This window comes from Gnatocerus cornutus, unplaced genomic scaffold (assembly GCF_029298725.1).
Source record: "Gnatocerus cornutus isolate USDA-ARS CGAHR unplaced genomic scaffold, icGnaCorn1.1 ctg00000023.1, whole genome shotgun sequence".
Lineage (NCBI taxonomy): Eukaryota > Metazoa > Arthropoda > Insecta > Coleoptera > Tenebrionidae > Gnatocerus > Gnatocerus cornutus.
This window is the reverse complement of record NW_028275375.1, coordinates 665,181-690,858: the sequence shown is the minus strand read 5'-3', so window position 1 is coordinate 690,858 and position 25,678 is coordinate 665,181. Positions and strand designations below refer to the sequence as shown.

General features: G+C 30.0%; 1 protein-coding gene across 1 annotated transcript in view; it reads left to right on the top strand.

The window, feature by feature from the left end:
- LOC148166179 (uncharacterized) overlaps positions 1-25,678 on the top strand; it is an 86,235-nt gene that overhangs the window by 51,082 nt on the left and 9,475 nt on the right. The window contains exon 3 of the mRNA XM_088048900.1: positions 9,629-9,698. The gene's annotated coding sequence lies outside the window, so the exon portion shown is untranslated. The remainder of the gene's footprint in view (positions 1-9,628; positions 9,699-25,678) is intronic.

Sequence of the window (25,678 nt, the reverse complement as noted above, 5' to 3'; positions counted from 1 at the left end):
TAAGAGCGTCAAAACAAATTTAATTTACTACAGCATCGTGTGAATTATCGTTTTCTTTCTTTCGCCCATCTTTTACTGTCGCTAATCATTACGCATTGAGAACGGAAAAACTGTTAATCTCGCAAACATATTCCAGCGAAATTAAAGGTACAACGGGATTTTCTCCGTGTCTCGTTCGTACAAAACCTTTCAGAGGCGCTTTCTGTTTAACATATTCCACAAAGAAAATAACAGCTGCCGATTCAATTTGGTTTTAGAGACAAGATAAAAATAGATGCGGCCAAAGATTGTTCTAAAATTTACACGATTATTGGGGCGACTATTATAATATTAAAGAACAAGCTCTGTGGGGACCGATGAAGCGAAATTTTAAGATGTTTGAGCCGCGTCTAGACTTGTTTTTGTCGAGATAAGCGTTGGCAAAAACAGGAAATTTTGTCTCATTTGTTTGACATTTTTTTATTTTTTTTATCTTTTAATTCCACAAGATTCCAAAGAATTAAACTTAAATTGAACGTTAAAAAATATCTAAATTGGTGTACATTATGACGAAGGCAAAGACAGAATTCGGTTTTCAGTTGTTGCAAAATAATAGGCGCACCTAATAATTTGACACTTGACAAGTATTCATATAATATTTTGGATTTTTTGGTTTGTTTTCAACATAAAAATTTCTAAATTTATTCTATTTTGCTCTATGGATCTGTAATTTGGTCTAGTTAATGAAAAAGTCCAAATTACTAATCTACCCAAATTTGGTTAAAATCTAATCAAAATTCTAAAAATTACAAGTATTAAAATAATATTTCGGATTTTGTCGGTTCAATTTCAAAATAAAAATTTCTAAAATTGTTTTTTTTTGCTCTGTGGTTTTGTAATTTGGTCTAATTAATTTGAGAGTTAAAATTAGTAATCTACCCAAATTTGATTAAAATCGAATCAAAATTCTAAGAGTTACAAGTATTAATATAATATTTCGGATTTTTTTGGTTCGATTTTAAAATAAAAATTTATAAAATTGTTCTATTTTGCTCTATGGATCTGTAATTTGGTCTAATTAATTGAAAAGCTTAAATTAGTAATCTACCCAAATTTGGTTAAAATCTAATCAAAACTGTAAAAATTACAAGTATTAAAATAATATTTCGGATTTTTTCGGTTCGATTCCAAAATAAAAATTTCTAAAAATGTTTTTTTTTGCTCTGTGGTTTTAATTTAGTCTAATTAATTTGAGAGTTAAAATTAGTAATCTACCCAAATTTGATTAAAATCGAATCAAAATTCTAAGAGTTACAAGCATTAATACATATAATATTTCGGATTTTTTCGGTTCGATTTTAAAATAAAAATTTATAAAATTGTTTCCTTTTGCTCTGTGGTTTTGTAATTTGGTCTAATTAATTAGAAAGCTAAAATTAGTAGTCTACCCAAATTTGGTTAAAATCTAATCAAAATTCTAAAAATTACAAGTATTAAAATAACTATTTCGGATTTTTTCGGTTCGATTTCAAAATAAAAATTTCTTAAATTGTTATTTTTTGCTCTGTGGTTTTGTAATTTGGTCCAATTAGTTAGAAAATCCAAATTAGTAATCTACCCAAATTTAGTAAAAATCGAATCAAAATTCTAAGAGTTACAAGTATTAATATAACATTTCGTATTTTTTCGGTTCGATTTTAAAATAAAAATTTATAAAATTGTTCTATTTTGCTCCATGAATCTGTAATTTGGTCTAATTAATTAAAAATCCAAATTACTAATCTACCCAAATTTGGTTAAAATCTAATCAAAATTCTAAAAATTGCAAGTATTAAAATAATATCTCGGATTTTTTTGGTTGGATTTCAAAAAAAAGTTTCTAAAATTGTTATTTTTTGTTTTATGGATCTGTAATTTGGTCCAAATAATTGAAAAGCTTAAATTAGTAATCTACCCAAATTTGGTTAAAATCTAATCAAAATTCTAAAAATTACAAGCATTAAAATAATATTTCAAATTTTTTCGGTTCGATTTCAAAATAAAAATTTCTAAAATTGTTTTTTTTTGCTCTGTGGTTTTAATTTAGTCTAATTAATTTGAGAGTTAAAATTAGTAATCTACCCAAATTTGATTAAAATCGAATCAAAATTCTAAGAGTTACAAGCATTAATACATTTAATATTTCGGATTTTTTCGGTTCGATTTTAAAATAAAAATTTATAAAATTGTTTCCTTTTGCTCTGTGGTTTTGTAATTTGGTCTAATTAATTAGAAAGCTAAAATTAGTAGTCTACCCAAATTTGGTTAAAATCTAATCAAAATTCTAAAAATTACAAGTATTAAAATAATATTTCGGATTTTGTCGGTTCAATTTCAAAATAAAAATTTCTAAAATTGTTCTATTTTGATCTGTGGATCTGTAATTTGGTTTAATTAATTGTAATGTCCAAATTAGTAATCTACCCACATTTGGATAAAATATAATCAAAATTCTAAAAATTACAAGTATTAAAATAATATTTCGGATTTTTTCGGTTCGATTTCAAAATAAAAATTTCTTAAATTGTTATTTTTTGCTCTGTGGTTTTGTAATTTGGTCCAATTAGTTAGAAAATCCAAATTAGTAATCTACCCAAATTTAGTTAAAATCGAATCAAAATTCTAAGAGTTACAAGTATTAATATAACATTTCGGATTTTTTCGGTTCGATTTTAAAATAAAAATTTATAAAATTGTTCTATTTTGCTCCATGAATCTGTAATTTGGTTTAATTAATTAAAAGTCCAAATTACTAATCTACCCAAATTTGGTTAAAATCTAATCAAAATTCTAAAAATTGCAAGTATTAAAATAATATCTCGGATTTTTTTGGTTGGATTTAAAAAAAAAGTTTCTAAAATTGTTTCCTTTTGCCTGTGGTTTTGTAATTTGGTCTAATTAATTAGAAAGCTAAAATTAGTAGTCTACCCAAATTTGGTTAAAATCTAATCAAAATTCTAAAAATTACAAGTATTAAAATAATATTTCGGATTTTGTCGGTTCAATTTCAAAATAAAAATTTCTAAAATTGTTCTATTTTGATCTGTGGATCTGTAATTTGGTTTAATTAATTGTAATGTCCAAATTAGTAATCTACCCACATTTGGATAAAATATAATCAAAATTCTAAAAATTACAAGTATTAAAATAATATTTCGGATTTTTTCGGTTCGATTTCAAAATAAAAATTTCTTAAATTGTTATTTTTTGCTCTGTGGTTTTGTAATTTGGTCCAATTAGTTAGAAAATCCAAATTAGTAATCTACCCAAATTTAGTTAAAATCGAATCAAAATTCTAAGAGTTACAAGTATTAATATAACATTTCGGATTTTTTCGGTTCGATTTTAAAATAAAAATTTATAAAATTGTTCTATTTTGCTCCATGAATCTGTAATTTGGTTTAATTAATTAAAAGTCCAAATTACTAATCTACCCAAATTTGGTTAAAATCTAATCAAAATTCTAAAAATTGCAAGTATTAAAATAATATCTCGGATTTTTTTGGTTGGATTTAAAAAAAAAGTTTCTAAAATTGTTTCCTTTTGCCTGTGGTTTTGTAATTTGGTCTAATTAATTAGAAAGCTAAAATTAGTAGTCTACCCAAATTTGGTTAAAATCTAATCAAAATTCTAAAAATTACAAGTATTAAAATATTTCGGATTTTTTCGGTTCGATTTCAAAATAAAAATTTCTATAATTGTTTTCTTTTGCTCTGTGGTTTTGTAATTTAGTCTAATTAATTTGAGAGTTAAAATTAGTAATCTACCCAAATTTGATTAAAATCGAATCAAAATTCTAAGAGTTACAAGCATTAATACATATAACATTTCGGATTTTTTCGGTTCGATTTTAAAATAAAAATTTATAAAATTGTTCTATTTTGCTCTATAAATCTGTAATTTGGTCTAATAAATTGGAAAGTACAAATTAGTAATCTACCCAAATTTGGTTGAAATATAATCAAAATTCTAAAAATAACAAGTATTAAAATTATATGTATTTCAGTTCGATTTCCAAATAAAAATTCCTAAAATTGTTTTCTTTTGCTTTATGGTTTTGTAATTTAGTCTAATTATTTAGAGTGTCTAAATCAGTAATAAACCCAAATTTGGTCAAAATCTAATCAAAATTCTAAAAATTACAAGTATTAAAATTATATTTCGATTTTTGACTCTTTTTCAGTGTAAAATGCAGCGATTTTCGTAATTTTTGGAGTGTAATACTATTTTAGCAATACAATTATTGGGGCAAAATTAAAATCCCAAATACCCGCATGTAAGTTTGAAAATAATAAAAATTATGAGTGCGTCTATCATTTTGCAACCGACTGTATTTTGATTGCAACTCGCCGGTTATCTTCGCCTGTTTATAGCGTCAAGCACGCTCTTTTAATATTCCTCAAAAAAGCTAGATAATGTAACAACCCACCACTGTTCACCAAGCTGGAATTCAAAACGTTTGCGAGAAAAATTTATTACCATTTGTGAAATTTTTTGTTATTGCAACCACTAAATCAGACGTTGGACGGAATTTATTTCTCGTTTTTAATAAAGACACGTCGTCTAAATTACCTGTGTCTTAAGGGACCCCAAATAATCTTCAAAGTGGGTAGTAATCAGATTAATTCTAATTTCACGAGGGTGCAGGTGGATCAACAATACCACGTATAAATATTATCTCGAACCTAATCTAACACTCGTTCAATAAATGGATTAGAATGATGAATAATTGATATAAATATCACTTGAATATTCAAACTAATTGTTTCGTGGGTTTGATTAATACGGAGGTGGCTGGTGATTAAACGACAGGAATTTGCGAAATAAGGGGGATTTAGGGTGTTCTGTCTAAAACACGTTTTTTTTTTAAAGCGCACATTTAATTTATAAGCATGAGTGACTAGAAGGTTTTAAAAAGCTTACCCGAAAAAAGTAATTAACACGGCAAACAACGCACGCTGGAGGATTAGAAAGGTTGTTGGTTTAGAGAGGTTGAAGAACAAAAAAAAAATTGGGGGCTTTGTATTGAGTGCGCGAGATTTAAATAGCGCGAAACTTCATATTATTTTATTGTTCGATTAATTGTTTATTTTAGTTTTTAAAGTTGCGGATGCAGCATGTCGCGGGTCGGAATTGAAAATTTCGCGGCGATTTCAAATGCAAATTTGCTACCTACTAGATAGGATTCGATCACTCTATGGTATTTTGAGGGAGATGAGCTCAAATTCACAGGGAAAGAGCTTTAATAAAATCGTTAAAAGTTAAAACTGTTCCCTTACATGGTGTAAGACGACTATGGAAATTTACACGAAAAACCCATGCAAAATCTGAGAAATAAATTTGAATTTCATCTGTGCTTCCAAATAAAATTTAAATTGTAAAATTAATATTGGTTGACCAATTTTAAGAAAAATGTTTCTGTCTAAATCAAAAATTTCCATAATTCTAAGACCAACTTTTAAATTATATTCATTATATTCACAGTCAAGCGGAGATCCTAAACAAACATGTGTAAGAACCGAAAAAGTCTAAACATCCTTTAAAATCCTTTTATTACTAAGCACAAACACTCTGTATATTAAACTGCTTGTGTTAATAGTAATAAGCCGAAAAATGAACAATCAAATGCGCCTAAAGTTTCTCTGAATAAAAAAATGTTTATAAATGAATATAGGCTAGTACTTTACCTTGCTAGATATTTTCTCAGAGCAGCACTCTGTAGCACAAATTTCCGAAACGACCGTCTTTATTAGAAGTCGAACCACAACTGATTAATAAAGAGATTAATACGTAATTTCCTAATTGCTTAGGTATTTCTGCATTTTTTTTTAGCGAACAAAAAATAATCAGGTGGCTCTTATTGCCATAAGAGTAATGAATGACAACTTTTTAGAAGGTCGAGTTACAAAATAAATCCAAATATGCGCAGTGTCCAAACGATTTGTAGACAAAACTGATTTTACAATTTTACATAGTTTGAAAATCTTTGATAAGGTAGCAACAATAGTGCGAGAAAAACGATGGCGAAAACTTCATAGCTGTTGCACTAAAATTACTAAAGTTATAAATTTGGAGGAAAGATTTCTAACATGTTTGCTTCGCTATAAAAATAAAAATTTCTGAAATAGGTGTCTTTTGATCTACAACGTGGCAATTTAGCAGAGTTAATAAACGATTAAAAACAAGTAATCTTCCCAAATTTCAATTAAGTAACACTAAAATTACCAAAATTACGAATATTAAGGAAGGATTTCTCATTTTTTGGCTTCGCCTTGAAAATAAAAGTTTTTAAAAATTTGCGTCCTTTGATCTACAATGTTGCAATTTGGCAGAGTTAATAAACGATTGAATACTAGTAATTTTCCCAAATTTCATAGTTGTAGCATTAAAATTACCAAAATTACGAATTTTAAGAGAGAATTTCTCATTTTTTGGCTTCGCCTTGAAAATAAACATTTCTAAAAATTTGTGTCTTGTGATCTACAATGTGGCAATTTAGCAGAGTTAATAAACAATTAAAAACTTGTAATTTCCCTAAATTTCATAGTTGTAGCATTAAAATTACCAAAATTACGAATTTTTGATGAAGGATTTCTCATATTTCTGCTTCGCCTCGAAAATAAAAATTTCTAAAACTTGTGTCTTTTGATCTACAATGTTGCAATTTGACAGAGTTAATAAACATTTAAAAACTACTAATTTCCCCAAATTTCACAGACGTAGCACTAAAATTACCAAAATTACGAATTTTAAGAGAGGATTTCTCATTTTTTGGCTTCGCTTTGAAAATAAAAATTTCTAAAAATTGTCTCTTTTGATCTACAATGTTGCAATTTAGCAGAGTTAATAAACGATTAAAAACTAGTAATTTTCCCAAATTTCATAGTTGTAGCATTAAAATTACCAAAATTACGGATTTTTGGTGAAGGATTTCTCATATTTCAGCTTTGCCTCGAAAATAAAAATTTCCAAAACTTGTGTCTTTCGATCTACAATGTTGCAATTTGGCAGAGTTTATGAATGATTAAAAACTAATAACTTCCTCAAATTTCATAATTATAGCACTAAAACTACCAAAATTACGAATTTTAGGGTAGGATTTCTCATATTTTGCCTTCGTCTGTCTGCAAAATAAAAATTTATAAAATTTGTCTCTTTTGATCTACAATATTGCAATTTGGCAAACTTATTAAACGTTTAAAAACTACTAATTTCCCCAAATTTCACAGACGTAGCACTAAAATTACCAAAATTATGAATTTTAAGAGAGGATTTCTCATTTTTTGACTTCGCCTTGAAAATAAAAATTTCTAAAAATTTGTGTCTTTTTATCTACAATGTTGCAATTTGGCAGAGTTTATAAACGATTAAAAACTAATAACTTTCCCAAATTTCATAGTTGTAGCACTAAAATTACCAAAATTACGAATTTTAAGAGAGGATTTCTCATTTTTTGGCTTCGCCTTGAAAATAAAAATTTCTAAAAATTTGTGTCTTTTCATCTACAATGTTGCAATTTAGCAGAGTTAATAAACGATTAAAAACTATTAATTTCCCCAAGTTTCACCGACGTACCACTAAAATTACCAAAATTACGAATTTTAAGAGAAGATTTCTCATTTTTTGGCTTCGCCTTAAAAATAAAAATTTCTAAAAATTTGTGTCTTGATCTACAATTTTGCAATTTGGCAGAGTTAATAAACGATTAAAAACTAGTAATTTCTCTAAGTTTTTTAGTTGTAGCATTAAAATTACCAAAATTAAAATAAAAATTTCTAAAAATTTGTGTCTTTTGATCTACAATATTGCAATTTGGCAGAGTTAATAAACGATTAAAAACTAGTAATTTCTCTAAGTTTTTTAGTTGTAGCATTAAAATTACCAAAATTACGAATTTTAGTGAAGGAGGGCGAAAACTTTTGTGTTGTAACAACGAAAATTTCGAAAATCTGTGTCTCTTGCTCTAGAATTTTGAAATTTTGTATACTTAATAAATGACCCTAAAATAGTAATTTCCCCAAATTTCATAGCTGTAGCACTAAAATTACCAAAATTACGATTTTTAGAAAAGAAGATCGGTAATTTTTGGGTGTCTCAAAAATGAAAAATTCTAAAATCTGTGTCTCTTGAATTTTGAAATTTCGTAGACATAATAAGTGACATTTCAATAGTAATTTCCCCAAATTTTATAGCTGTGGCACTAAAATTACTAAAATTACAAGACATTTTTTGTTCGTTTTTCCCGGAATCGAGAAATTCAAATTTATTGTATTCAATTAACGCGAGTTCAAAAGCAAACACGGCCTGATAATCAGAAGACCTTTGTCCCTTGAACATCCAGAATAGAGCATTGTAAATTATTCAAACTTTTTCAACGTAAATAAAATTGCCAACGGCCAAATTCCGGTTTTTAAAATACATATTTATCTCGTTGTTAATACAAAACGTACGTCTGTTTTTTCCATTGAAAACCACATTTCTTTTACTCAAAAACCATTTTCTATTATTGTATCATCGTTTAAGCTGTGACATAAATTTCGAGCTTGGAATGATTTGAATGTGGAAGCTCTGCTCACCGAGCTTGACGTGCATATTACAACTCGTCGATAAAATATCGAGAAACTGCAAGATGAATATAAATATCTTCTCTTTGACAAGTGTAATTAATACAGAGTGGATTTGCCATGATCGATTTTACAGTTTTTTCACTCCTTTTTGTAAGAAGATTATCTCAGGTGTGCTTAAGTCTCTGTAAATTTTTCAACAGAGGATGTTACACTTGTAAAATGTAAATGTGGGTTTATCTATGAGCCTGTAAGACAACAGTGTCGTCTGTAAAACTTGGCAGCTGTTCGTAGTTTTAAAATATTTACTTGTTTAGTCCCGTTGCCGGAATTACGCTTTATAGCCCTTCTGCTGCTATTATTTAATGACGTGTCTAAAAAAACACAATAAAAATGAAAGAGTTATAACTAGAGAAAATTTTAAGATCAGATCGTCGTGTCTTCACTTTGGCTGTAATTTAAACGGTTTAAGTCAGCACTCTGCGCCAAATGCAGTTTCCTTTTCCGCTTCCCGGGGAATTCCCACGTAACAGAATGTACATATTTGCCGAACGAATCAAATCAAACACAACCAGTCCCTCGGTCAATTTTCGCAACGTGTCGCGGAAAAGCAGAAGAGTGCCTCGACTTGATTTATTTGCAGTTGGCAACTTCCCGTGCTAATGATGGAAGCAGCACATCAAAAATGTATTTTCCGCTACAGATCGAGTGATGCGAACGGAATTATCCGAAGGCATTAATTTGTGATGGCGTGAAAAACAACGAAACGTGATTCTGGTTGAGCTGCCTTCGGGGCCTCCGACGCTATATGAAACGGAAAGCAAAACGATGACGAAGAACGCCAACAAAACACATACAATGATATAGAAAATAAGAGCCGAGCGATGATGAAAAGAACAAGTCGACTGTGACGAACGTTATCGACTATTTGTTGGGAGACTATATAGAAATTAGAGGCAATGTTTTGCTTCGCTTGTCACATTTAATTACCGATCGCCGTTTCCAAGCGAGGATTTAACATTTCCATCCGTTTTTTTTTTTTACAGGTTGAACTCGGTTGACCAACGACAGTTATGACAGCCTTCTGGAATCGTCGCAAGCAAAAGCCGATCTAAGGTGAGTCGCGCAAAAGCTGCTGCAAATTTTGACATTTTCGTCGGGGAATTCGTCCCTAGTCAAAAAAAAATTCAAAATGATGATGAATGTAATTTGTGTTGTGCCGCTCGCATTGTTCTATGTTTGAACTAATTCTCTGTCAATAGTGTCAGTTGTCAAACGTCAAAATCGTAAACTGGGAAAAAATTAGACAAAAATTGACTCAGCGATTGACTGGTCCTTGTAAGCTCTAAATTATTAACCAATTGGAATGCACATATTGGATTTAGTTGGCTAGCCTTGGTTTTATCGTGCGTTGAAGTAAAATCCTGAGCTGGGGAGGCGTTGGAAACTTACAACTTTTTTCTATTTTAAAAATGTAAAATTTGACAACTAACCTTAAATTATTTCGGGGGTGACAAAAGAGAGGTTGGGAATCCAGCGCCAATCTGCGGACTTCCGAGGATTCTGAAAACAATAAAAAAATTAAAGAACGAAGCGAATGGATAAATTAAAAATTGAATAAATTATTTTCTCTTCTCAGGCGTTGGCGGGAAATTCAAATTTTACACTGTTACAGACGGTTTACTTTTGCCAACTGCGCCAAAAAATGTCGAAAAATCAACTAAATTTGAAGTTAACTGACGATTTTCTCTATATAAAAAATGGTTTTTGAAAGTGTTTCCGCAAAGTAGAGATCATAATGCATAAAATAACGAAGTTTTATCAAAATTCAACACTTAAATCTAGAAAAATCGCCTAAAATGTGCTTAAAATCCGCAAAATTCGTTGAAAAATCAACTAAATAACGAAAATTTCTAAATTCGATGTTTCTTGCTCTAGAATTTTGAAATCTCGTAGACTTAATAAGTGACACTAAAATAGTAAATTCCCCTAATTTCATGACTGTAGTACTAAAATTACCAAAGTTTCGATTTTTCGAAATGGAGATTGGAGATTTTTGCGTTTTCTAATTAAAGAAAATTTCTAAAATCTGTGTCTTTTGCTCTAGAATTTTGAAATTTTGAAGACTTAATAAGTGACACTAAAATGGTAATTTTCCCAAATTTCATGACTGTAGCACTAAAATTACCAAAATTACGATTTTTGGAGTTGGTGATTGCCAATTTTTGCATTAGCTTAAAAATGAAAATTTCTAAAATACGTGTCTCTTGTTCTAAATTTTTTAAATTTAGTAGACTTAATAAGTGACACCAAAATAGTAATTTCCCCAAATTTCATAGCTGAAGCACTAAAATTACCAAAATTACGATTTTTATAGATGGAAATTGTCAATTTTTGGGTTCTGTCAAAAATAAAAATTTCTAAAATCTGTGTCTGTTGTTTAGGAATTTTGAAATTTTCTAGACTTAATAAGTGACACTAAAATAGTAATTTCCCCAAATTTCATGACTGTAGCACTAAAATTACCAAAGTTACGATTTTGCGAGAAGAAAATTGGAGATTTTTGCGTTTTCTAAAAAAAGAAAATTTCTAAAATCTGTGTCTTTTGCTCTAGAATTTTGAAATTTTGAAGACTTAATAAGTGACACTAAAATAGTAATTTCCCCAAATTTCATAGCTGTAGTACTAAAATTACCAAAGTTACGATTTTTCGAGATGGAGATTGGAAATTTTGCGTTTTCCAAAAAAAAGAAAATTTCTAAAATCTGTGTCTTTTGCTCTAGAATTTTGAAATTTTGAAGACTTAATAAGTGACACTAAAATAGTAATTTCCCCAAATTTCATAGCTGTAGCACTAAAATTACCAAAGTTACGATTTTTCGAGATGGAGATTGGAGATTTTGCGTTTTCCAAAAAAAAGAAAATTTCTAAAATCTGTGTCTTTTGCTCTAGAATTTTGAAATTTTGAAGACTTAATAAGTGACACTAAAATGGTAATTTTCCCAAATTTCATGACTGTAGCACTAAAATTACCAAAATTACGATTTTTGGAGTTGGTGATTGCCAATTTTTGCATTAGCTTAAAAATGAAAATTTCTAAAATACGTGTCTCTTGTTCTAAATTTTTTAAATTTAGTAGACTTAATAAGTGACACCAAAATAGTAATTTCCCCAAATTTCATAGCTGAAGCACTAAAATTACCAAAATTACGATTTTTATAAATGGAAATTGTCAATTTTTGGGTTCTGTCAAAAATAAAAATTTCTAAAATCTGTGTCTGTTGTTTAGGAATTTTGAAATTTTCTAGACTTAATAAGTGACACTAAAATAGTAATTTCCTCAAATTTCATGACTGTAGCACTAAAATTACCAAAGTTACGATTTTGCGAGAAGAAAATTGGAGATTTTTGCGTTTTCTAAAAAAAGAAAATTTCTAAAATCTGTGTCTTTTGCTCTAGAATTTTGAAATTTTGAAGACTTAATAAGTGACACTAAAATAGTAATTTCCCCAAATTTCATAGCTGTAGCACTAAAATTACGAAAGTTACGATTTTTCGAGATGGAGATTGGAGATTTTGCGTTTTCTAAAAAAAGAAAATTTCTAAAATCTGTGTCTTTTGCTCTAGAATTTTGAAATTTTGAAGACTTAATAAGTGACACCAAAATGGTAATTTTCCCAAATTTCATGACTGTAGCACTAAAATTACCAAAATTACGATTTTTGGAGTTGGTGATTGCCAATTTTTGCATTAGCTTAAAAATGAAAATTTCTAAAATACGTGTCTCTTGTTCTAAATTTTTTAAATTTAGTAGACTTAATAAGTGACACCAAAATAGTAATTTCCCCTAATTTCATAGCTGAAGCACTAAAATTACCAAAATTACGATTTTTATAGATGGAAATTGTCAATTTTTGGGTTCTGTCAAAAATAAAAATTTCTAAAATCTGTGTCTGTTGTTTAGGAATTTTGAAATTTTCTAGACTTAATAAGTGACACTAAAATAGTAATTTCCTCAAATTTCATGACTGTAGCACTAAAATTACCAAAGTTACGATTTTGCGAGAAGAAAATTGGAGATTTTTGCGTTTTCTAAAAAGAGAAAATTTCTAAAATCTGTGTCTTTTGCTCTAGAATTTTGAAATTTTGAAGACTTAATAAGTGACACTAAAATAGTAATTTCCCCAAATTTCATAGCTGTAGCACTGAAATTACCAAAGTTACGATTTTTCGAGATGGAGATTGGAGATTTTGCGTTTTCTAAAAAAGAAAATTTCTAAAATCTGTGTCTTTTGCTCTAGAATTTTGAAATTTTGAAGACTTAATAAGTGACACTAAAATGGTAATTTTCCCAAATTTCATGACTGTAGCACTAAAATTACCAAAATTACGATTTTTGGAGTTGGTGATTGCCAATTTTTGCATTAGCTTAAAAATGAAAATTTCTAAAATACGTGTCTCTTGTTCTAAATTTTTTAAATTTAGTAGACTTAATAAGTGACACCAAAATAGTAATTTCCCCTAATTTCATAGCTGAAGCACTAAAATTACCAAAATTACGATTTTTATAGATGGAAATTGTCAATTTTTGGGTTCTGTCAAAAATAAAAATTTCTAAAATCTGTGTCTGTTGTTTAGGAATTTTGAAATTTTCTAGACTTAATAAGTGACACTAAAATAGTAATTTCCTCAAATTTCATGACTGTAGCACTAAAATTACCAAAGTTACGATTTTGCGAGAAGAAAATTGGAGATTTTTGCGTTTTCTAAAAAAAGAAAATTTCTAAAATCTGTGTCTTTTGCTCTAGAAATTTGAAATTTAGTAGACTTAATAAGTGACACCAAAATAGTAATTTCCCCAAATTTCATAGCTGAAGCACTAAAACTACCAAAATTACGATTTTTATAGATGGAAATTATCCATTTTTGGGTTCTCTCAAAAATAAAAATTTCTAAAATCTGTCTGTTGTTTAGGAATTTTGAAATTTTCTAGACTTAATAAGTGACACTAAAATAGTAATTTCCCCAAATTTCATGACTGCAGCACTAAAATTACCAAAGTTACGATTTTGCGAGAAGAAAATTGGAGATTTTTGCGTTTTCTAAAAAAAGAAAATTTCTGAAATCTGTGTGTCTTGCTCTAGAATTTTGAAATTTCGTAGACTTAATAAATGATACTAAACTAGTAATTTCCCCAAATTTCATAGTTGTATCACTGAAATTACCAAAGTTACGATTTTTAGAGATGAAGATCAATATGAAACTTTCTAAAATTGATGTCTTTTGCTCTAGAATTTTGAAATTTGGTAGACTTATAATAAGTAACTCAAAAATAGTAATTTACTTAAATTTTTTTAAATGTGGCATTAAAATTACTAAAGTTAGTATAATTTTTCGAAATAGAGATCGGAAATTTTTGCGTTTTCTAAAAAATTAAAATTGTTAAAATCGATGCCTCCGCCAGATTTACATTGAACGACCTGTATTTGCACCAAGAACGAATTACACGATAAAAATTAGTGACGTTGTGTGCAAGTAATCCAACGGGAAATCAGATTAGATGGTTCACAACATTTTAGACAAATTCCCATCCGAGTTGGGGCGAAATTTCCAATCGTTTAAAAGTAGGATTTTAAAGTTTAGCGGGATCCTTGGTCGGAAATGGATTATTAATTATCGGCGCTCTGAAAGTTATTGAAAGTTACTTAACTATCGTTTTTTTTCCGATGATATTATTCTAATTAAACTGAAGATAACGCCATTAATTTAAGTAACCTTTAATTAAAACACGGTCTCTCGGCACAAAATTAATTTTCAATTAATTATAACTAGGTTCTCGGAAGACTGTGATTCTTATAATTGCAGCTTGTAAGAATGAAAACACCAATTAGTGTTTGCCGGATACAATACGAACTGCGTAGAATGAGATCATAATTAGTCAAGTCGAATTTTGAACATCCGGAAAATACAAGACAGCACGGCACCTAATTGCACGCTTCAAAGTGACTTAAAATAAGTAATTTAGTTTAATGCATTCTTTTCAGCGTAAATCCTTTGAAAAGACAAATTTCTTTCCACCGAACTCAGTTTGTCTCTCTAATTGATTGAATCTGACAAAGGCCGGAAAATTCTCGAAAATATTGCGCCACTGAACAACTCATTTATTTTCCAAAAAATATCGACGATTTTCTTTGAGCCGAATAAATTGCGGGCTCTCTTTTATTTATCTGCCGACTCGTTATCTCGCAAATTTCAAAATTTTTGTTTAATGAGGCGGCAGGCCGGTAATTAATTTCTTAGGAATTTCGGCCCGGGGTGAATTAAATTGCATTTGACCGTGTCCGATCGCCCAAGTTTCGTAATTAGAAGCTAACGATCAAATGTCAAACAAAGCCCAAACCGGCGTCCGCAAGATCGTTTATCAAAAGAACTGCGCAATTTCAAGTCTTTAAAAATCGCAGTTTTTCCCCGTTGCCCCATTTTCGCCGTTATTATTGCAAACATGCAACATTTGCATTCGTTTTAATGACGCCGAGTTCATACATGCAACCAATTAATCCTCCTTAAAACCCGTTGTTTGATTTACCCGAATTACAAAGTTTCGCGAGTTCCCAATTTAAAAATTCTTGCGAGTTTTTTCCGACGCCGAAAGCGGGAATAATCCCCGACTTTATTGCATGAAATTACCGGTTTAGATTAAATCAGGAGAAACCGTAGAGGCGTGAATTGATTTAATGGAAAAAATACAAGTTTTTATAAAACAATGCTCGAGGTTTTTCGTTGGGATTTGTTTGGAATAAGTTGCTTAATTTTAACACCTTGGCTGTAATAAAATAAAGCGAAGTTTTTTGTTAAAAAAAACTTGATGGAAGCGCACAAAAGGTACAAAGAAAGTAAATTTATCATGACTGGGCGGTACGTCAGATCTCTTCACGAAAAGATAATTCCAACCTGGAAACGGATTAATATTTAATCAAATCAAATTGATTAACCTCACACACAGAGGGATGTCGGGTTTGATTAATGTTCTGGGGATTTTTATATTTATTTCCAAGGGGATAATTACGCGTGGGTGTTTAGATTTTTATTTTCCCTGTTTAGTTCAGGCAAAATGGACACAAAAATTACAAATGCTCAGAATAATTCCCATAAGGCTGATTTTTTGGAAATTGGAACAACATGTTAAATTCTCATGGGTCCAAGAGCAGTTCTAAGGTCTTTAAAATGCCCTGTTATACATTACAAATTTTACCATTAGTCAACGTTTTTGTACACGCAAAAACATAGAAATTTTTATTTTGAAGACGAACTAAAAATTTTCATGGCTTTTACTTAAATTCCGTAACTTTGTCAGAAATTTTACTACTTTAGACTTGCTAATTTACTGTTCTAAATTTTGAAATTTTAGAGCAACAAATAGAGTTTTTCGAAATTTTGATTTCAAAGAGGAACTAAAAATTTTTATTGCTTTTAAATTCCGTAACTTTGTCAAATTTTATTTTAAAATTGTGAAATTTAGAGGCTTTACTACTTTAGACTTGCTAATTTACTGCTCTAAATTTTAAAATTGGAGAGCAAGAAATAGAGTTTTTAAAAATTTTTATTTCAAAGAGGAACAAAAAAGTATCATGCCTTTAACTTAAATTCCGTAACTTTGTCAGATTTTATTGTAAAACTGTGAAATTTGGAGATTTTACTACTTTAGACTTGCTAATTTACTGCTCTAAATTTCAAAATTTTAGAGCAAGAAATAGAGTTTTTAGAAATTTTGATTTCATAGAGGTACAAAAAATTTTCATGGCTTTTACTTAAATTCCGTAATTTTGTCACATTTTATTTTAAAATTAAGAAATTTATAGGTTTTATTACTTTAGACTTGCTAATTTACTGCTCTAAATTTCAAAATTTTAGAACAAGAAATAAAGTTTTTAGAAATTTTTATTTCGAAGATGAACTAAACATTTTCATGACTTTTCACTTAAATGCCGTAACTTTGTCAAATTTCTTTTTAAATCTCTGAAATTAATTATTTTTACTACATTAGACTTGTTGATCTATTGTTCCAAAATTCAAAATTTTAGAACAAGAAATAAAGTTTTTAGAAATTTTTATTATTTCGAAGATGAACTAAACATTTTCATGACTTTCACTTAAATGCCGTAACTTTGTCAAATTTTATCTTAAATCTCTGAAATTAATTATTTTTACTACTTTAGACTTGTTGATCTATTGCTCCAAAATCCAAAATTTTAGAACAAAAAATAGAGTTTTTAAAAATTTTTATTTTGAATTTTCATGGCTGTTTTTTTAATTTCGTAACTTTGTCAGATTTTGTCCTAAAATTGTGAAATTTTGAGATTTTACTACTTTAGATTTGCTAATTTACTGCTTTAAATTTTAAAATTTTAGCAAGAAATAGAAATTTTAGAAATTTTTATTTCAAAGACGAACTAAAAATTTTCATGGCTTTAATTTAAATTTCGAAACTTGGCAGATTTCACTTTAAAATGTGAAATTTAGAGGTTTTACTACTTTAGACTTGCTAATTTACTGCTCTAAGTTTCAAAATTTTAGAGCAAGAAATACAGTTTTTAGAAATTTTGATTTCAAAGAGGTACAAAAAATTTTCATGGCTTTTACTTAAATTCTGTAACTTTGTCAGATTTCATTTTAAAATTGTGAAATTTGGAGGTTTTACTACCTTAAACTTGCTTATTTACTGCTCTAAATTTCAAAATTTTAGAGCAAGAAATACAGTTTTTAGAAATTTTGATTTCAAAGAGGTACGAAAAATTTTCATGGCTTTTACTTAAATTCTGTAACTTTGTCAGATTTCATTTTAAAATTGTGAAATTTGGAGGTTTTACTACCTTAAACTTGCTTATTTACTGCTCTAAATTTCAAAATTTTAGAGCAAGAAATAGAGATTTTAGAAATTTTTATTTCAAAGACGAACTAAAAATTTTCATGGCTTTAATTTAAATTCCGTAACTTTGTAAGATTTCATTTAAAAACTGTAAAATTTAAAGGTTTTATTACTTAAGACTTACTTATTTACTGCTCTAAATTTTAAAATTGAAGAACAAGAAATAGAGTTTTAGAAATTTTTATTTCGAAGTGAAACTAAAAATTTTCATGACTTTAACTTAAATTCCGTAATTTTGTCAAATTTTATCCTGAAACTCTGAAATTTGGAGGTTATACTACTTTGGATTCGTTCATCTACTGCTCCAATTTCCAAAATTTTAGAGCAAAAAACAGAATTTTTAGGAATTTTATTTCGAAGACGATCTAAAAATTTTCATGGCTTTTATTTAAATTCCGTAACTTTGTCAGATTTTATCCTAAAACTGTAAAATTTTAAGGTTTTATTACTTTAAACTTGCAAATATACTGCTCTAAATTTCAAAATTTTAGAGCAGAAAATAGAGTTTTTAGATATTTTTGTTTTAAAGACGAACTAAAAATAAACAAAGAAATTTAATCTGAAGAAGATTAATGTCATACAATGTTAGAAAATCTGGTGAATTAGTCGTTTTCGATGTTATAAAAAAAGCGCTCAAAGTACTTTATTTTGAAAAAACTATAAAAAAGAGACTATTTTTTGTAAATTTAAAAAAAATCATTGTACAGGGTGATTTCTAAAAAAACCGCAGGCGTTGTAGAATTTTTATTTATGAACCGATTTCAAAAATTAAGAAAGCAAATTAAATGGTTTTTAATTTACTATAAACTGATGAATTTAGCTTTTTTCTATATGTCTTAGTATCTTTTGGGCGATATTCAACTTTCTTATTTTCAATTGGCACCCATATTTTTTTTTGCATAATTTGGAAGATATTAATTTTCTTGATTCAGAGATGTGTAATATGTTCTACTTTTACAAAGAAATATTTAAAAAAAAATTATTAAAATTGAAAAAAATAGGCAATAAAAGTGCATGGTGTCAATTGTGTATTTTAATTAAATTAGGTACATGTTTTTTTTGATTTGTAATTATTATTGTCTTTTGATATTAATAATTTCAAAAAAGATTGCCAATCCTTTCTGTTATTGGCTGCTTTTTGACATTACAATAATGGTATTGTTTTACTTGACAACAGGCACCTAGATTTTATTAACTTTTATTGGTTAAATTTTAATTTGCTTTAATTTTTGATATAATTTTTTAATATTTTGTTTTGTAAAAGTTGAACGTATTTCACATTTCTGAATTAAGAAAATTAATATCTCCAAATTATGAAAAAAAAATATGGGTACCAATTTAAAATAAGAAAGTTGAATATCGCCTAAAAGATACTAAGACATTTAGAAAAATTCCTACAATAATTATTTGTTTCACTAGGCTAGAAAATGGTATTTTGGAAATGCAAGGAAAGTAATTTTAGGGAAATTTCATCAGCTAGGAAATAGGTTGGTAGCACCCCATTCAAATCAAACGATTGCAGATTAATGTAAATTCAAATGTGATTCAGCAAATTTTTGTGGAATCTCTACTTAATTCATTTACCTTTATTATTTTCGAATCCAAATCGGCACACAAATTGACACAATTGACATTTATGCAGCGATGCCAACTTGCAAAATAAAACCAACTATTCGAAATGTCACGTTTGACTGCCTAGACATTCAAAAGGTGATTTTCTTGCCGCAAATGAGTATCACAAATCTCATGAAAAGTGACGGAGGCGCACAAAAAATATTATAAAGTTTCATGTTAATTTTGCCTGGACCACATTAGCGCTCTTCACCTCCTCTGAGTGTAAAAATGAAGCTTGTCCAACATTCATGTCTGCAATATTGTGTATTGTAACAACAGCACCAACAGTAAGCATATTAAACCCTTCTAATTGTCTGGCTTCATCCCTGTGGAAATCTATTGTAATTTGATGGTTTACTTTGGAGATATCTACTCGTAAGCGTAACGCGAACATCCACCTCAAAGTTTAATTTAATATCAAAGCATTATACTCTCAACGATAATTATCATCACTAATCTCAACTTTGCATGTGTTGGGACGTTTTGTCCGTTAAAAATTCCCGTCTAGACTCCAGAGGTGTCGGCAGGTGCAGCGGAAATCACTCTCTTATCCTCCAGAGAATTTTTTCCTCGATCAGACGCTTAAACTCCTTAAAGTGGAAAAAGTCGTGTGGTCGAAGATAATGGGTGGAAGAAGTTAATGACGAGGATCTCCAGGGTCTGATTTTAATATTCTCCGCGTTTGCAGTTTTCCGAATAGTTGCAAAATTGTGAAATATCGCCGCAATGTTAATTTAGTCGGCATCAATCAAGCGAAATACACGCAAAAATGATTGTTGAACTAATGAAGCTAATGGACGTGTTTTTTTTTAACTGGGAGTTAAATAATTTTTTAATTGTGATTAATTCGCGCGACTCTATGACGAATGCTGTTTACCGCTATATTTACACGCCCCATTTGCGATCGTTCATATTTTATGGTAATTTTTTGCTCGGCGCCGGGTTCCACTGACGTCGATGTATTAACTTGCGTATAAATATTTATGTGGCGAATTAAAGGAGTAAAAATGAGGAGATGCGCTTCGGTAATTACTGCGGTTGTAGCAAAAACAATCTTCTTGTAATCTTTGATTGTTAATTATTCGTGTAGAGAAACTTGAAGATTACATCTGACTGAGGAGAGCAGGCGCTTTATTGAATTTTCAACGGAATTATTTTAAACGAAGGCAAAGAGGAGAACGTTTGAGTGGGATATTTTCCTCGCAAACAGTTAATAAACTTCAATCTGTTGAATTTCTAGATTGTAATTACATGGAAATAGTCAACCACAAGAAACAAGCTTCATTAGTTGCCACGTTTGAGAAGAGAACTTTATAGAATTACCCGATTTCAAGACTAATATCTTAGAGCTATTATTTTAATAACTCTCACGCTAATTTATTAAATTTCTCTACAATTTCAATTACAGTACGATGAAGCCTTTTAACTTATTTCACTAGTCTGTGGTTTTAAGGATAAGAACTGCACAAAGCGCAATCTGTAGCAAAATTACAAGGTAAGATCTCCATTATTTCCGAGCTATTGTGGATTGAAAAATGCGAAACTAGTTTTGTGTTTAAAATATGTTTATTACATTGAAATTTCCAACTTGCATTCCACGTAATTTTTTGAAAAAACAAAAATGGTGGATGCGCCAGGCGACAATGCAGTTTTATTAGTCTTTTGTTTATTTAGTGCAGCGTTTTTATTAACTCGGAAAATGTTGCACGATTGGGTTTTCAAATTCCACGTTGACACTCAATTTTCATTGATTTAACTGATGTGGAGCATCAAATTTCATAGCTGGAGCACTAAAATTACCGAAATTACGGTTTTTAGAGGTGGAGATAGGAAATTTTCGCGTTGTCTTAAAATTGAAAATTTCTAAAATCTGTGTCTCTTGCGCTAGAATTTTGAAATTTCGTAGACTTAATAAGTGACAATAAAATAGTAATTTCCCTAAATTTCATAGCTGTAGCACTAAAATTACTAATATTACGATTTTTAGAGTTGGAGTTCAGTAATTTTTGCATTGTCTTAAAAATGAAAATTTCTAAAAATCTGTGCCTCTTGCTCTAAAATTTTGAAATGTCGTAAACTTAATAAGTGACACTAAAATAGTAATTTTCCCAAATTTCATAGCTGTAGCACTAAAATTACCAAAATTACGATTTTTAGTGTTAGAGAACGGCAATTTTTGCATGGTCTTAAAAATGAAAATTTCTAAAATCTGTGCCTCTTGCTTTAGAATTTTGAAATTTCGTAGACTTAATAAATGATATTAAAATAGTGATTTCCCCAGATTTCATAACTGTAGCACTAAAATTACCAAAATTACGATTTTTAGAGATGGAGATTGGCAATTTTTGCATTGTCTTAAAAATGAAAATTTCTAAAATCTGTGTCTTTTGCTTCTCTGAAATTTTGAAATTTGGTAGACTTATTAAGTAATTCTAAAATAATAATAATTTCTTTAAATTTCATAGCTGTAGCATTTAAATTACCTAAGTTACAATTTTTACAACTGGAGATCGGTAATTTTTGCATCGTCTTAAAAATAAAAATTTCTAAAATCTGAGTTTCTTGCTCTAGAATTTTGTAATTTAGTTGAATTAATAAATGAACTTAATAAAATAATAATGTCTCCAAATTTCATAGCTATAGCAATTATTCTGAAGTTATTTTCAGAATTATGTATTTGTTATTACGGCATTAGTAAAAAATGGAACTAAAAAATGCAAAATTTCAAATTTCCCGCCCTAAATTTCGAAAGGTGCATAACTGCGAAATGAATATCTGTCACTATTTACCTAAGACTTGTAACTCTCGTAATTTTCATTTAATTTCAATTAAATTTGAGCAGATAACTAATGTGGACTAAATAACTAATGAGACCAAACTACAGAACTAAAGAGCAAAGAGAGTTTTCGCTAGGATTACGTCCAGATTTGTTAATTTCTTGTTTAGATCGTATTAATTTGATTCAGTTTGTTTTCAAAACGGGCTTTGTAAAAAACTTGAATTTTCATCCATTGTTAACTGAATTTCCAGATACATTTATCGCAGAGCTCTCCAAAGTTATAAACTTTTTCTCTTCGCTGCCATAAACAGTTAAAAACTAGTTAATTACGCTTCACTTGAGCTTCGACGGAAAAGTGCCGGTTCTCTATTTATTTTAAAAGTTTCAACCTGGGAGAATATTTGCCGTATTATATAATAGAAGTTCAACATGGCAAAAACCGTCTGTCTGAAAGAGCAATCAAGATTAGTAGTAACTAAAAATGCGGCGCTGCTGTTTGATCCTCTAGGAAATGATTGCCGTCAGTCCCGCAATTCTCGCAGACACGTTTACTCCCACGGGAGTAAGAAACAAACTCCTAACATAAAACAAAAATAAAAGTTAGAAGCAATTTAACATAGGCACGTAGTGCGTTTAGGTATAAATCGTCGCAGGTTAAAACGTCCCACGCACACGTAAATTTCGTGATTTTTAAAAGCGAGCGCGTCTCGTTTTTAATTAAATACTTGTAATTAAACTAGTAAAAGCCGGCAAGTTTCCTCATTTCATTAAATCCCAGTTAAAAACGTTGCTAGCCGTGTTGAAATTTTATTGTAAATTGCGTGTTTTCAGCAGCTCGTACTATCATCTTGTATTTGCCAATAAAAAAGCTTTTTCGGGGAAGAATAAAACGGCGCAATATGCAGTCGAATATAAAAAAGAGGTAATTTCGCAATAATTTTTATCATGTGCGTCGGTCAGCGTTTCTGTTTTTATCTGTATTCTGACTGCACATCTACATGCAGAGAGTATAAACATATTTAAAAGGCAGAAGCATAGCTGCATTTGCATATTAACTGAATTATGGAAATGTAATTAGTTTTGAAACCCGGTCGGTCTAGCGAGCCGGCGCCTCATTTCTGTTTTATGGAAAGATATTTTTACACAACTCATCACTGTCCTTAATAAATATCCGAACTTGTAATCATGAGGTTAAATTGGTCCATCAGAAGTTAGAAGGGAGCAAAGCGCTTCAAGTTTAATAATTAGAATAAATTTGGGGCATGCATTAGTTGAGGGAACGAAGGGCTGCACGTGGTATAAAGTTAACTAATATAGGGGACTTTGAATCCTCCGAGGATACTTCTAGGACTCGGCACGACGTTTGCAATTAACCAAACATTACAAAAACGCCCCTCAAAAAAACGTCAAGACGCTCCAAATATCTTAATATTCCCCGCCCACTTGTACGTACTAATATCTCATTAAGTTCAACTTCCCCTAATGAGGATTTCGATGAAAGCTTCGTTATCGATTCAAGTTGGTAGTCGTCCTAAAAGCCTTAGCTTGTATCTTAACACACCCAAATAAGAGAAGCTCGCATCAAATATTTACGAATGAGTGCCACAACCGTGTTACGACACCATTCCATAATAATAAGAGCCGACATATGCGTATGTAAAGTGAGGGTGATTGCGGTTGGAGGTGGAGGCTTTAGACATCATGATCTATGCAGACCCAACGGTAACCAACCACTGGACAGGATAAACGATAGCTTTGGACGGAGGTCCATCAGTTTAGCCAACCTCTGTTGTTAACCCGCCACTTTAACCCCCTATTAAGGGAGAGTTGCACGGACATAAACACGTTTGTTGATTAATTAATGGAAAGTAACAAAGTGGCATAAAAACCGAAAAAATGTCATATCGATAAAAACAATCGCGCAGCTGCGCGCGGTGTTGATTTTGTTTAATTTTAATCGCACTGTGAAAACACGAGTGTTTTGATAAATCAAAAAATGTTTGTTTTAAATTTTAATTTGGGCCTGGACGGTTTTTCCTAATACCCCACTAAATGTCAGTTAGGACCGACCTCTTCGAAAATAAAACTACAAGTAATCCTTCAGCGTGTTCCCGGAAATTGTACGTCGGTCTGATCCTTGTTCCTCTTACACATCCTTATTGCGTTTTCCCTCTACTTTTTCCAGCTTTACTGTTCTTTAAGAGTGACAAGTTAATTTCCAGGTTTCATGCGCGTTGCCGTAATTTCGAAACTACTTGGAACAATTTCACTTATCGTCACACAATTATTCGTTTCTTTGCGTACTTTAATTAAAATTGTTTACGACGGAGGCAAATTTTTATTTCCACGCCATAATTAAGATTATAACGGGGATAATTTACATAAAATTAGCCCTCGTCTTTAATTTTAATTCAGTTTAACAATGCTTCAAAACAGGAAGCAGCTTTCGGAGTTTTTTACTTCCGCGATTTTGAGAGGGATTTAATTTTTTCTTGCGGTGTTGCTTGCAAAATTCAGAGGGAAATGTTACAAGCTGGATTTTTAATAAGGAGAAATAATATATTTCCGGCGGTTGCTCGGAGCAAATACAGAGATAATTTCATTAATCCGAACGTGAAGAGTTTTAACGTGTCTTGGGATGCGTGATCTAATCACGTTAACCTACTTTAGAATGTGCTCGGAAAAATGCTAAATTAACAAAGGAGTAAAGAAAAGATCCGATATAAATTGAGGCGTTATGCAGCTTGACATACATGTATTTCACAGTCGACGGAGTTTATCATTCCTGTGCTGCGTTATAAGTCACCGAGGTATTTCTATCATCCTAAAATACCACAACTATGGATATAAACTTGCTTGTACATAGAAGCCCGACAAACTTTGTTTTTCAAACGAATACTTTTGTTGCGAATATGGAAAACTATCCCAGCGCATCCACCAATTTTAACATTAAAAAAACTCTCATCAGTTCAATTGGTGAAAATTGAACATCCACGTGAAAATTTTAAAATCCAATCGGGCGCTACATTTTTACACAGTTAATAAAAACGTGCCGCTAAATAAAAAAAGTTAATAAACTCAAAATGAATGTCTCGGCGTCTCGCCCATTTTTATTATTTCTAAATTACTTCAGATGCAGCTTGCTGGGGATTTCCATGTAATGGAACATATTTTAAACATGAACATTATAAGCACACTCGCATTTTACAATGTACAAAGCTCGGAAATAATTGACATCTTACCTTGTAGTTACAATACAGATTGCGCTTTACCGCAAACTGCACATACGATCGCGGAAACTGGTAATTGTCTTTAAGACCACAGATTTGTTAAATAAGCTGGCAATGAGGAATAAAATCGAATGGAACGGGAATTATTGGAGTATCCGAAATATTAGAGCTTCACATCAGTTAAATCAGAGAAAATTGACTGTCCAGAAATTGTAATAGTAAAAATTGTAGTTTATTTTAGTCATTTATTAAGTTTACAAAAATTCCATATCTAAGAGCAAGAGACATCGATTACACAAATTTTCGATTTTTAAGACAACCTAAAAATCCTAACTTTGGTAATTTCAGTGCTACAACTATAAAATTTGGGGAAATTACTATTTTAATGTTACTTATTAAGTCTACTAAATTTCAAAATTTTAGAACAAGAGGCACCAATTTTAGAAATTTTCGTTTTTGAGGCAACCCAAAAATTGCCGATTTCCATCTCTAAAAATCGTAACTTTGGTAATTTTAGTGCTACAGCTATGAAATTTAGGGAAATAAT